The sequence below is a fragment of the Triticum dicoccoides genome, chromosome 4B (assembly GCF_002162155.2).
Source record: "Triticum dicoccoides isolate Atlit2015 ecotype Zavitan chromosome 4B, WEW_v2.0, whole genome shotgun sequence".
NCBI lineage: Eukaryota > Viridiplantae > Streptophyta > Magnoliopsida > Poales > Poaceae > Triticum > Triticum dicoccoides.
In genome coordinates this window covers 531,908,652-531,922,293 of record NC_041387.1, presented here as the reverse complement: position 1 = coordinate 531,922,293, position 13,642 = coordinate 531,908,652, and positions in this window count along the sequence as shown.

Sequence of the window (13,642 nt, the reverse complement as noted above, 5' to 3'; positions counted from 1 at the left end):
CTTAGGGTTTCCCCCAAACCCTAGGCGCATGGGCCCAACGGGTGATGCGCACAGCCCACCAGGGGCTGGTTCCCTTCCTTCCACAGCCCATGAGGCCCTCCGGGAGAGGTGGCCCCTCCCGGTGGACCCCCAGAACCCTTCCGGTGGCCCCGGTACAATACCGGTATGACCCCAAAACTTTCCGGTAATCGTATTACAACTTCCCATATATAAATCTTCACCTCCGGACCATTCCAGAACTCCTCGTGACGTCCGGGATCTCATCCGGGACTCTGAACAACATTCGGTAATCACATACAAGTCTTCCTAATAACCCTAGCGTCACCGAACCTTAAGTGTGTAGACCCTATGGGTTCGGGAATCACGCAGACATGACCGAGACAGCTCTCTGGCCAATAACCAACAGCGGGATCTGGATACCCATGTTCACTCCTACATGTTCCACGATGATCTCATCGGATGAACCACGATGTCGAGGATTCAAGTAATCCCGTATACAATTCCCTTTGTTAATCGGTACGTTACTTGCCCAAGATTCGATCGTCGGTATCCCAATACCTCATTCAATCTCGTTACTGGCAAGTCACTTTACTCATGTAAAGAACAAAGGCTCAACCATCAGATCCAACACAAAGCCCTCAAGATATTTAGAGGCTTGGACTACTCTCTCTAGTAAAAGAAAGGAAGCACAATGGTGCAATTACAGCTCGTCTTACTTCTGTCTGATCTTTCTAGAGGCATTTTGGGCACTGCTTCTTTGATTACGTAATGCATGATCCCGTGACCAACCACTTGGTCACATTGAGCTCATTATGATGATGCATTACCGAGTGGGCCCAGAGATACCTCTCCGTCATACGGAGTGACAAATCCCAGTCTCGATCCGTATCAACCCAACAAACACTTTCGGAGATACCTGTAGTATACCTTTATAGCCACCCAGTTACGTTGTGACGTTTGGTACACCCAAAGCACTCCTACGATATCCGGGAGTTACACGATCTCATGGTCTAAGGAAATGATACTTGACATTAGAAAAGCTCTAGCAAACGAACTACACGATCTTGTGCTATGCTTAGGATTGGGTCTTGTCCATCACATCATTCTCCTAATGATGTGATCCCGCTATCAATGACATCCAATGTCCATAGTCAGGAAACCATGACTATCTGTTGATCAACGAGCTAGTCAACTAGAGGCTCACTAGGGACATGTTGTGGTCTATGTATTCACTCGTGTATTACGATTTCCGGATAACACAATTATAGCATGAATAATAGACAATTATCATGAACAAGGAAATATAATAATAATCATTTTATTATTGCCTCTAGGGCATATTTCCAACAAACACATCATACAAGTTCAGGCAGAGGCAAGAGCTACCGTAGGCAAGGGCTGCTGGTCATGGTTTCATGGACGCGTTTTATTTTGCCGAGTCATTTCGACGTCGATAGCTATGTATTCACAACAATCATAGTATTGCTTTGTTTATTTCTCTATTTCAATGTGTGTACTATGTTTTCCGTTCTTATTTATTTTGTTTCAATGTGTGCTTATACGCTTTCCATTTTGTATATGTGGATGATAATAGCTAGATTCAAATTAGTATAAAAAACAGATAGAAAATGGAACTCATAATACTAATACACACACACACACACATATATATATATATTACTTGTTCATTAGTTCATTACAGAATATATATAATATCATCACATATACATGATTATACTTAACTACTAGGTACAATGCATAAAATTGAAAATGAAAAATACTAAAATTAATAATCCCTCCCCAGGCCAGTATTCTAGCGGCCCCTCACCAGCAGCTCCCTGGTGCATGGCATCTTCCCAGCATGGAGGCAGTACTCCACCTCCTCTGCCTCGCAGCGCTCGACGTACCGATCTGCCTCTTGCAGGCGAACGAGCATGAACGATCTTGCCATTTTGTTGGGCGCCCACTGGAGCTCCTCATCGGTGGCACACTGGAGCTTATCAGCCCACCTCCACGCAGTAACGAGGCACCTAGCACCTTTGTCCTTCCTCGCGAAGTACCCGTGTTCATACACCTCCTCCACGCGATGATGCGCCCGCCCCCAAAGCTCCACCACCTCCTTTTTCCAGGCGGCATCACGGGCTTCACAGGCCGCCTGGTACCTGGCATCCTCCTCCGCCATCTCCTTATTGAAAGACACTTGCCTGGCTTTCTCAGCTGGCGGCAGCGAATTCCAAAGACAAAGATCGTACTGGCCCCAAAACCAATCCAAAGTTGCGGGGGTCTGGCGCAACCTCGTCCGGCGGCGCGTAGGCGTCCTGGTCGCTACTCTTTGAGTGAGCATCCACGAGGGGTGGTGACTCCTTGTCGGCGCGTGGGCAGACTGGCGGCGCCATGGCGGAGATTTGAGAGAGATAGAGAGAGAGGGCGAGCAAGGGGAGGATGTAGATGAGAATGCAGGCGGGATGACGTCAGCAAGGTAGTATTTATTGGCGACCGAAATCTAGATCGATGGGAACAGTACACACGTCGGTCGCGGAATTTACGAGTACTGTAGTTTTAATTACACACGATTCCCGCAGCAAAATCCGTGGGCGAACATAATAGCTTCCCAATGCAGAACCGTGTCTGATTAATAACGCCTGCCACTCACCTTCCAAACCTCGAGGCACGAAATAAAGTGCCAATTGTGTGGGTGCCGGTTGTCTTGCCAGATTTTAGATTTTCTTTTTTGAACACCAGATATCTACATCGTCTGATGATTTTTGTAACTCGCACACAAGTACAGAAATGTGATTTTTCAAACCGTTATGGTTAGCCGTTGCATGTAGATGTAGTTCAAATTTGAATTACGGTCATTAAATGGCTAGAAAATCACTTAAATGTCTTCAAAAGGTCAAATGACCCCTGAAATTTTCCAAATTCTCACATGACAGTTGTATTAGTGCATGTTACACATAGAAAAAAAATTTAAAGGCCGTAAGAGGAAGCTATCTCCCGTTCATCATCAAACATGCATTGTTTCCTCCCGGAATCACGAGCCTTCTAGTGAGTTGCTCCGGTTTGTGAGGGGTGTGTGTCCAAACTTTCATCAAACAGGCCAATATTTTACCACATCAATGGTGGCATGACATTACATCAAGCAAGGTTTCATGTTTTTCTGATCATTTTTTATTCTTTAGAATTAAAATGCCATGGCACTCCACACATGTGTCCATGCCGTGAGACCAATATGTTTGAAAATTTCTTCTAATTTACTGCACATGGAATTAACTCGCACACAAGTACACAAGTATGATTTTTCACACCGTTATGGTTAGTTGTTGTATGTAGATGTAGTTCAAATTATAAATACGGTCATTAAATGGCTAGAAAAATCACTTAAATGTCTTCAAAAGGTCAAATGACCCCTGAAATTTTCCAAATTTTCACCGGTCAGTTGTATTAGTGCATGTTACACGTAGAAAAAGTCTGAAGGCCATACGAGGAAGCTATCTCCCGTTCGTCATCAAACATGCATTGTTCCCTCACGGAACCATGAGCCTTCTAGTTAGTTGCTCCAGTTTTTGAGGGGTGTGTGTGTCCAAACTTTCATCAAACATGCCAATTTTTTACCATATCATCTTGGTGGCATGACATTACGTCAAGCAAGGTTTCATGTTTTTCTGATCATTTTTTATTTTTTTGGAATTCAAATGCCATGGCACTCCATTAACGTGTCCATGCCGTGAGACCAATATGTTTGAAAATTCCTTCTAATTTACTTCACATGGAATTAACTTGCACACAAGTACACAAATATGATTTTTCGAACCGTTATGGTTAGTCGTTGCATGTAGATATAGTTCAAATTTGAATTATGATCATTTAATGGCTAGAAAATCACTTAAATGTCTTCAAAAGGTCAAATGCCCCCTGAAATTTTTCAAATTTTCACATGATAGTTGTATTAGCGCATGTTACACGTAGACAATTTTTGAAGGCCGTAAGAGGAAGCTATCTCCCGTTCGTCATCATACATGCATTGTTCCCTTTTGGAACCACGAGCCTTCTAGTGAGTTGCTCCGGTTTGTGAGGGGTGTGTGTGTCTAAACTTTCGTCAAACAGACCAATTTTTTTACCACATCATCTTGGTGGCATGACATTACATCAAGCAAGGTTTCATGTTTTTCTGATCATTTTTAAATTTTTTGGAATTAAAATGCAATGGCTCTCCATGAACGTGTTCGTGCTGTGAGACCAATATTTTTTAAAATTCCTTCTAATTTACTACACATGGAATTAACTCGCACACAAGTACACAAATTTGATTTTTCAAACCGTTATTGTTAGGCGTTGCATGTAGATGTAGTTCGAATTTGAATTATGGTCATTAAATGGCTAGAAAATCACTTAAATATCTTCAAAGGTCAAATGACCCCTGATTTTTTCCAAATTTTCACATGACAGTTGTATTAGTGCATGTTACACGTAGAAATTTTTTGAAGGCCGTAAGAGGAAGCTATCTCCCGATCGTTATCAAACATGCATTGTTCCCTCCCGGAACTACAAGTCTTCTAGTGAGTTGCTCCGGTTTGTGAGGGGTGCGTGTCCAAACTTTCGTCCAACAGGAAAATTTGTTTTACCACATCAACTTAGTAGCATGACATTACATCAAGCAAGGTTTCATGTTTTTTGATCATTTTTTAATTTTTTGGAATTAAAATGCCATGGCACTCCATGCATGTATCCATGCCGTGAGACCAATATGTTTGAAAATTCCATCTAATTTACTGCACATGGAGTTAACTCACACACAAGTAAACAAATACAATTTTTCAAACCGTTATGGTTAGCTATTGCATGCACATGTAGTTCTAATTTGAATTACGATCATTAAATGACTAGAAAATCACTTAAATGTCTTCAAAAGGTCAAATGACCCCTAAAATTTTCCAAAATTTCACATGACAGTTGTATTAGTGCATGTTACACGTAGAAAAAAAATTTGAAGGCCATAATAGGAAGCTATCTTCCGTTCATCATCAAACATGCATTGTTCCCTCTCGGAACCACGAGCCTTCTAGTCCGGTTTGTGAGGGGTGTGTGTCCAAACTTTCTTCAAACAGGACAATTTTTTACCACATCATCTTGGTGGCATGACATTACATCAAGCAAGATTTCATGTTTTTCTGATCATTTTTTATTTTTTTGGAATTAAAATACCATGGCACTCCATGCATGTGTCCATGCCGTGAGACCAATATGTTTGAAAATTCCTTTTAATTTACTGCACATGGAGTTAACTCACACACAAGTACACAAATGTGATTTTTCAAACCATTATGGTTAGTCGTTGCATGTACATGTAGTTCTAATTTGAATTACGGTCATTAAATGGCTAGAAAATCACTTAAATTTCTTCAAAATGTCAAATGACCCCTGAAAGTTTCCAAATTTTCACATGACAGTTGTATTAGTGCATGTTACACGTAGAAATAATTTGAAGGCCGTAAGAGGAAGCTATCTCCCGTTCGTCATCAAGCATGCATTGTTCACTCTTGGAACTACGAGCCTTCTAGTGAGTTGCTCCGGTTTGTGAGGGGTGTGTGTCCAAACTTTCGTCAAACATGCCAAATTTTTTACCACATCATCTTGGTGGGATGACTTTAAGTCAACCAAGGTTTCATGTGTTTCTGATCTTTTTTTAATTTTTTGGAATTTAAATGCCATGGCACTCCATGCTTAATTGTGTCATAGCCGTTAGATCAATATGTTTGAAGGTTCCTTCCAATTTAGTGCACATGGAATTAAATCACACACAAGTACACAAAATATGACTTTTCAAACCGTTATTGTTAACTGTTGCATGTACATGTAGTTCAAATTTTAATTATGTTCATTAAATGGCTAGAAAATCACTTAAATGTCTTAAAAGGTCAAATGACCCGTGAAATTTTCCAAAATTTGACATGATAGTTGTATTAGTACTCCAAATTTTCTCATACATTTAAAACACCATCCGTTGCCACTTTACTCCAAATTCGTCTTTCACAGCTAATAAAATATATCTACAACATCACACACAATTGTTTTGTAGGAATCATTTGCGATGAAAATTTCTGGGTCTATTTAAGTCTTCCTCCTTAAGCTTTGCCGGCTCATCTGCTCAAGTGCCGGCAACCCCTGAATCCACAAATCCCGATCCCCATTCCCCATTCCCGCACCCCCTTCTTGCAAAAATGACAGCGTCGAAACGCTTCGTGAAGGCCCGTATGATGGCCACGTCCCCCGCGCACCACCGCCTGCGCCAAGATTGCGGCCGTATACACCGAGAGTGCCAGCATCTGCATTAAGCGCGGCCGCTTTCACCGACAAGGCGTCTACGGCAGCTGCAGCAACCGAGATGGCTGCAGCTGTTGCTGCGACGGTGGATGCAAACACCGAGAGTGCTCTTGCTGCTGTCCGTGCCACCGATGTCGCCCTGGCCTGGGTCGAGGCCGTCCACGCCAAGATATTCTAGGCCACCTCGGAATCCAGCATGCAACCCACGTACGAAAAGGCCTCATGAGGTCACTAAGCGGGAGCTGGAGATGCAGGAGGCGGCGGAGATCAAGGAGCGCCGGGAGAAGGAGTTGCGCGTGGCCCAGGTCGAGGTAGAGAAGAGTCTGTCCGTCGAAGAATCGGTGGTCGAGTACCAACGCGAGTCTGGAACATCCACTACTACGGGTACTACAACCTTGAGGGCGGCGCCGAGGACAAGGACAATGACGCGGTTGACTTCAGCAGGGGGGACGCGGAGTCCACCAACGGCGACATGTCACGAGGACAAGTCATCGATGTCTCATCTCACACTGGCGATGCATAGGCCGGCACGGCAGCGGATTTGTTAAAATTATGCATACTTAGGCTTTGTTTTTAATGTTGGTCTTTTGTTAGAGAAATGTTTAGGTCAACTGGATCTGTTTAATTACTAAAATTGTTAAATTCAGTAAGTGTGGTCTGTGTGCTGTACGCTTTTTTGTGTGCCCAAATTAGCAAGCGATGTTAAATTATGCAATGACGTACCCAGGGAAATTTCCACCAAAATTTGAATTATCAAACTCATCCCATGCGCGTAAAGCAGAAGAATCATTTGCGATGCACACTATCGTTCAAAGTGAATGGAGTTTGGCGGCACCGCGCGCAAAGTTTCCCTCCACATTTCGAATTTTTTGGCCTACCGCCGACATATCTACCCCCTTCCCCACCCCCTTTTCTTCCCGACCACAAGTCACATTTCCCCCGTTTCCCCCTTCGTTCCTTCCTAAGCTATAGCCGCTTCCTCGCTTGCTTCCTGACTCGCACCGTCTCACATCCTACCGCCGGGGTCTCCATGGTCTTCTTCAAAGACCTCTCCAGCGGTTCCTCCTCCGATGACGACTCCTTCACCACCCAGGTATGCCTCTCTTCTCTCCCTCGGGTTATGAGTTGGAATGAAGGATTTTTACCCAATGGTCGATTTCAGTCATTTCTTCCCCTTGTAGTTCCCTAGGACCATCAGTTGCAACAAATGGAGCGGGGTGGCTAAACATCTGTCTACTCGTTGTCACCATCAATCTCCATGCGTGAAGCTAGTTGCGTTTGAATATGTGGACTGTTGGGGAATGTTGCAGAAAACAAAAAATTTCCTACAGTTTCACCAAGATCAATCTATGAGTTCATCTAGCAACGAGAGAGAGGAGTGCATCTACATACCCTTGTAGATGGAGCGGAAGCGTTCAAGAGAACGGGGTTGAGGGAGTCGTACTCGTCGTGATCCAAATCACCGGAGATCCTAGCACCGAACGGACGGCACCTTTGTGTTAAACACACGTACGGTCAGCGTGACGTCTCCTCCTTCTTGATCCAGCAAGGGGAAGGAGAGGTTGATGAAGATCCAGCAGCACGACGGCGTGGCGGTGGATGCAGCAGGGATCCCGGCAGGGCTTCGCCAAGCGTCTGCGGGAGGGAGAGGTGTAGCAAGGGGGAAGGGAGGCGCCAAGTGCAAGGGTGCGGCTGCCCTTCCTCCCACCTCTATATATAGGGTCCCCAGGGGGGCGCCGGCCCTAGGAGATGGGATCTCCTAGGGGGGGCGGCGGCCAAGGGGGTGCCTTGCCCCCTAAGGCAAGTGGAGGCGCCCCCTCCCCTAGGGTTCCCAACCCTAGGCGCAGGGGGGCCCAAGGGGGGCGCACAACCCACCAGGGGCTGGTTCCCCTCCCACTTCAGCCCATGGGGCCCTCCGGGATAGGTGGCCCCACCCGGTGGACCCCCGGGACCCTTCCGGTGGTCCGGTACAATACCGGTGACCCCCGAATCTTTCCCGGTGGCCGAAACTCGACTTCCCATATATAATTCTTTACCTCGGACCATTCCGGAACTCCTCGTGACGTCCGGGATCTCATCCGAGACTCCGAACAACTTTCGTTTGCTGCATACTAATATCTCTACAACCCTAGCCTCACCGAACCTTAAGTGTGTAGACCCTATGGGTTCGGGAGACACGTAGACATGACCGAGACGGCTCTCCTTTCAATAACCAACAGCGGGATCTGGATATCCATGTTGGCTCCCACATGCTCCTCGATGATCTCATCGGACGAACCACGATGTCGAGGATTCAAGCAACCCCGTATACAATTCCCTTTGTCAATCGGTATGTTACTTGCCCGAGATTCGATCGTCGGTATCCCTATACCTCATTCAATCTCGTTACCGGCAAGTCACTTTACTCATACAGTAATGCATGATCCCGTGACCAGACACTTGGTCACTTTGAGCTCATTATGATGATGCATTACCAAGTGGGCCCAGAGATACCTCTCCGTCATACGGAGTGACAAATCCCAATCTTGATCCGTGTCAACCCAACAGACACTTTCGGAGATACCCGTAGTATACCTTTATAGTCACCCAGTTACGTTGTGACGTTTGGTACACCCAAAGCACTCCTACGGTATCTGGGAGTTACACGATCTTATGCTCTAAGGAAAAGATACTTGACATTCGAAAAGCTCTAGCAAACGAACTACACTATCTTGTGCTATGCTTAGGATTGGGTCTTGTTCATCACATCATTCTCCTAATGATGTGATCCCGTTATCAATGACATCCAATGTCCATAGTCAGGAAACCATGACTATCTGTTGATCAACGAGCTAGTCAACTAGAGGCTCACCAGGGACATGTTGTGATCTATGTATTCACACGTGTATTACGATTTCCGGATAATACAATTATAGCATGAATAAAAGACAATTATCACGAACAAGGAAATATAATAATAATCCTTTTATTATTGCCTCTAGGGCATATTTCCAACAGTCTCCCACTTGCACTAGAGTCAATAATCTAGTTACATTGTGATGAATCGAACACCCATAGAGTTCTGGTGTTGATCATGTTTTGCTCGCGGAAGAGGTTTAGTCAATGGATCTGCGACATTCAGATCCGTATGTACTTTGCAAATATCTATGTCTCCATCTTGAACATTTTCATGGATGGAGTTGAAACGACGCTTGATGTGCCTTGTCTTGTGAAACCTGGGCTCCTTGGCAAGGGCAATAGCTCTAGTGTTGTCACAGAAGAGAGTGATCAGCCCCGACACATTGGGTATGACTCCTAGGTCGGTGATGAACTCCTTCATCCATATTGCTTCATGTGATGCCTTCGAGGCTGCCATGTACTCCGCTTCACATGTAGATCCCGCCACGACGCTCTGCTTGCAACTGCACCAGCTTACTGCTCCACGATTCAACATATACACGAATCCGGTTTGTGACTTAGAGTCATCCAGATCTGTGTCGAAGCTAGTGTCGACGTAACCCTTTACGACGAGCTCTTCGTCACCTCCATAAACAAGAAACATGTCCTTTGTCCTTTTCAGGTACTTCAGGATATTCTTGACCGCTGTCCAGTGTTCTTTGCCGAGATTACTTTGGTACCTTCCTACCAAACTTACGGCAAGGTTTACATTAGGTCTGGTACGTAGCATGGCATACATAATAGATCCTATGGTTGAGGCATAGGTTATGACACTCATCTCTTCTTTATCTTCTGCCGTGGTTGGGCATTGAGCCGAGCTCAATCTCACACCTTGCAATACAGGCAAGAACCCTTTCTTGGACTGATCCATATTGAACTTCTTCAATATCTTATCAAGGTATGTGCTTTGTGAAAGACCTATGAGGCGTCTCGATCTATCCCTATAGATCTTGATGCCTAATATGTAAGCAGCTTCTCCAAGGTTCTTCATTGAAAAACACTTATTCAAGTAGGCCTTAATGCTGTCCAAAAGTTCTATATCATTTACCATTAGAAGTATGTCATCTACATATAATATGAGAAATGCTACAGAGCTCCCACTCACTTTCTTGTAAACGCTGGCTTCTCCATAAGTCTGCATAAACCCAAACGACTTGATCATCTCATCAGAGCGAATGTTCCAACTCCGAGATGCTTGCACCAGCCCATAAATGGATCACTGGAGCTTGCACACCTTGTTAGCATTCTTAGGATCGATAAAACCTTCTGGCTGCATCATATATAGTTCTTCCTTAAGATAGCCGTTAAGGAATGCCGTTTTGACGTCCATCTGCCATATCTCATAATCATAGTATGCGGCAATTGCTAACATGATTCGGACGGACTTCAGCTTCACTACGGGAGAGAAAGTCTCATCGTAGTCAACCCCTTGAACTTGCCGATAACCCTTAGCGACAAGTCGAGCTTTATAGATGGTAACATTACCATCCTCGTACGTCTTCTTCTTAAAGATCCATTTATTTTCTATCGCTCGCCGATCATCGGGCAAGTCTGTCAAAGTCCATACTTTGTTTTCATCCATGGATTCTATCTCGGATTGCATGGCTTCAAGCCATTTGTTGGAATCTAGGCTCGCCATCGCTTCTTTATAGTTCGAAGGTTCACCGTTGTCTAACAACATGATTTCCAGGACAGGGTTGCCATACCACTCTGGCGTGGAACGTGTCCTTGTGGACCTACGAAGTTCAGTAGCAACTTGATCTGAAGTACCTTGATCATCATCATTAATTTCCTCTCCAGTCGGTGTAGGCACCACAGGAACATTTTCCTGAGCTGCACTACTTTCCGGTTCAAGAGGCAGTACTTCATCGAGTTCTACTTTCCTCCCACTTACTCCTTTCGAGAGAAACTCTTTTTCCAGAAAGGATCCGTTCTTGGCAACAAAGATCTTGCCTTCGGATCTAAGGTAGAAGGTATACCCAATGGTTTCCTTAGGGTATCCTATGAAGACGCATTTTTCTGACTTGGGTTCGAGCTTTTCAGGTTGAAGTTTCTTGACACAAGCATCACATCCCCAAACTTTTAGAAACGACAGCTTAGGTTTCTTCCCAAACCATAATTCATACGGTGTCGTCTCAACAGATTTAGACGGAGCCCTATTTAAAGTGAATGTAGCTGTCTCTAGAGCGTATCCCCAAAATGATAGCGGTAAATCGGTAAGAGACATCATAGATCGTACCATATCCAATAGAGTGCGATTACGATGTTCGGACACACCGTTGCGCTGAGTGTTCCATGTGGTGTGAGTTGTGAAACGATTCCACATTTCTTAAGTGCGTACCAAATTCGTGACTTAAATATTCTCCTCCACGATCTTATCGTAAGAACTTTATCTTTTGGTCACGTTGATTCTCTACCTCATTCTAAAATTCCTTGAACTTTTCAAAGGTCTCAGACTTGTGTTTCATCAAGTAGACATACCCATATCTACTCAAGTCATCAGTGAGAGTGAGAACATAACGATATCCTCCGCGAGCCTCAACGCTCATTGGACCGCACACATCAGTATGTATGATTTCCAATAAGTTGGTTGCTCGCTCCATTGTTCCGGAGAATGGAGTCTTGGTCATTTTGCGCATGAGGCATGGTTCGCATGTGTCAAATGATTCATAATAGAGAGACTCTAAAAGTCCATCTGCATGGTGCTTCTTCATGCGCTTGACACCAATGTGACCAAGGCGGCACTGCCACAAGTATGTGGGACTATCGTTATCAACTTTACATCTTTTGGTATTCACACTATGAATATGTGTAACATTACGTTCGAGATTCATTAAGAATAAACCATTGACCATCAGGGCATGACCATAAAACATATCTCTCATATAAATAGAACAACCATTATTCTCGGATTTAAATGAGTAGCCATCTCGTATTAAACGAGATCCAGATACAATGTTCATGCTCAAACTTGGCACTAAGTAACAATTATTGAGGTTTAAAACTAATCCCGTGGGTAAATGTAGAGGTAGCGTGCCGACAGTGATCACATCGACCTTGGAACCATTCCCGACCCGCATCGTCACCTCGTCCTTCGCCAGTCTCCGCTTATTCCGCAGCTCCTGCTTTGAGTTACAAATATGAGCAACGGCTCCCATATCAAATACCCAGGAGCTACTACGAGCACTGGTAAGGTACACATCAATTACATGTATATCACATATACCTTTAGTGTTGCCGGCCTTCTTGTCCGCTAAGTATTTGGGGCAGTTCCGCTTCCAGTCACCCTTCCCTTTGCAATAAAAGCACTCAGTCTCAGGCTTGGGTCCATTCTTTGACTTCTTCCCGGCAACTGGCTTACCGGGCGCGGCAACATCCTTGCCGTCCTTCTTGAAGTTCTTCTTACCCTTGCCTTTCTTGAACTTGGTGGTTTTATTGACCATCAACACTTGATGTTCCTTTTTGATTTCTACCTCTGCTGACTTCAGCATTGAAAATACTTCAAGAATAGTTTTCACCATCCCCTGCATATTGTAGTTCATCACAAAGCTCTTGTAGCTCGGTGGGAGTGACTGAAGGATTCTCTCAATGATCGCCTCGTCCGGGAGGTTAATGTCCAGCTGGGACAGGCGGTTGTGCAACCCAGACATTTTGAGTATATGCTCACTGACAGAACTATTTTCCTCCATCTTACAACTATAGAACTTGTCGGAGACTTCATATCTCTCGACCCGGGCGTGAGCTTGGAAAACCATTTTCAGCTCCTCGAACATCTCATATGCTCCGTGTTGCTCAAAACAATTTTGGAGCCCCGGTTCTAAGCTGTAAAGCATGCCTCACTGAACGAGGGAGTAATCATCAGCACGTGACTGCCAAGCGTTCATAACATCTTGGTTCTCTGGGATGGGTGCTTCATCTAGCGGTCCTTCTAGGACATATGCTTTCTTGGCAGCTATGAGCATGATCCTCAGGTTCCGGACCCAGTCCGTATAGTTGCTGCCATCATCTTTCATCTTGGTTTTCTCTAGGAACACGTTGAAGTTCATGTTGACATGAGCATTGGCCATTTGATCTACAAGACATTTTTGCAAAGATTTTAGACTAAGTTCATGATAATTAAGTTCATCTAATCAAATTATTTAATGAACTCCCACTCAGATTAGACATCCCTCTAGTCATCTAAGTGTTACATGATCCGAGTCGACTAGGTCGTGTCCGATCATCACGTGAGACGGACTAGTCATCATCGGTGAACATATCCATGTTGATCGTATCTTTCATACGACTCATGTTCGACCTTTCGGTCTCTTGTGTTCCGAGGCCATGTCTGTACATGCTAGGCTCGTCAAGTTAACCTAAGTGTATTGCATGTGTAAATCTG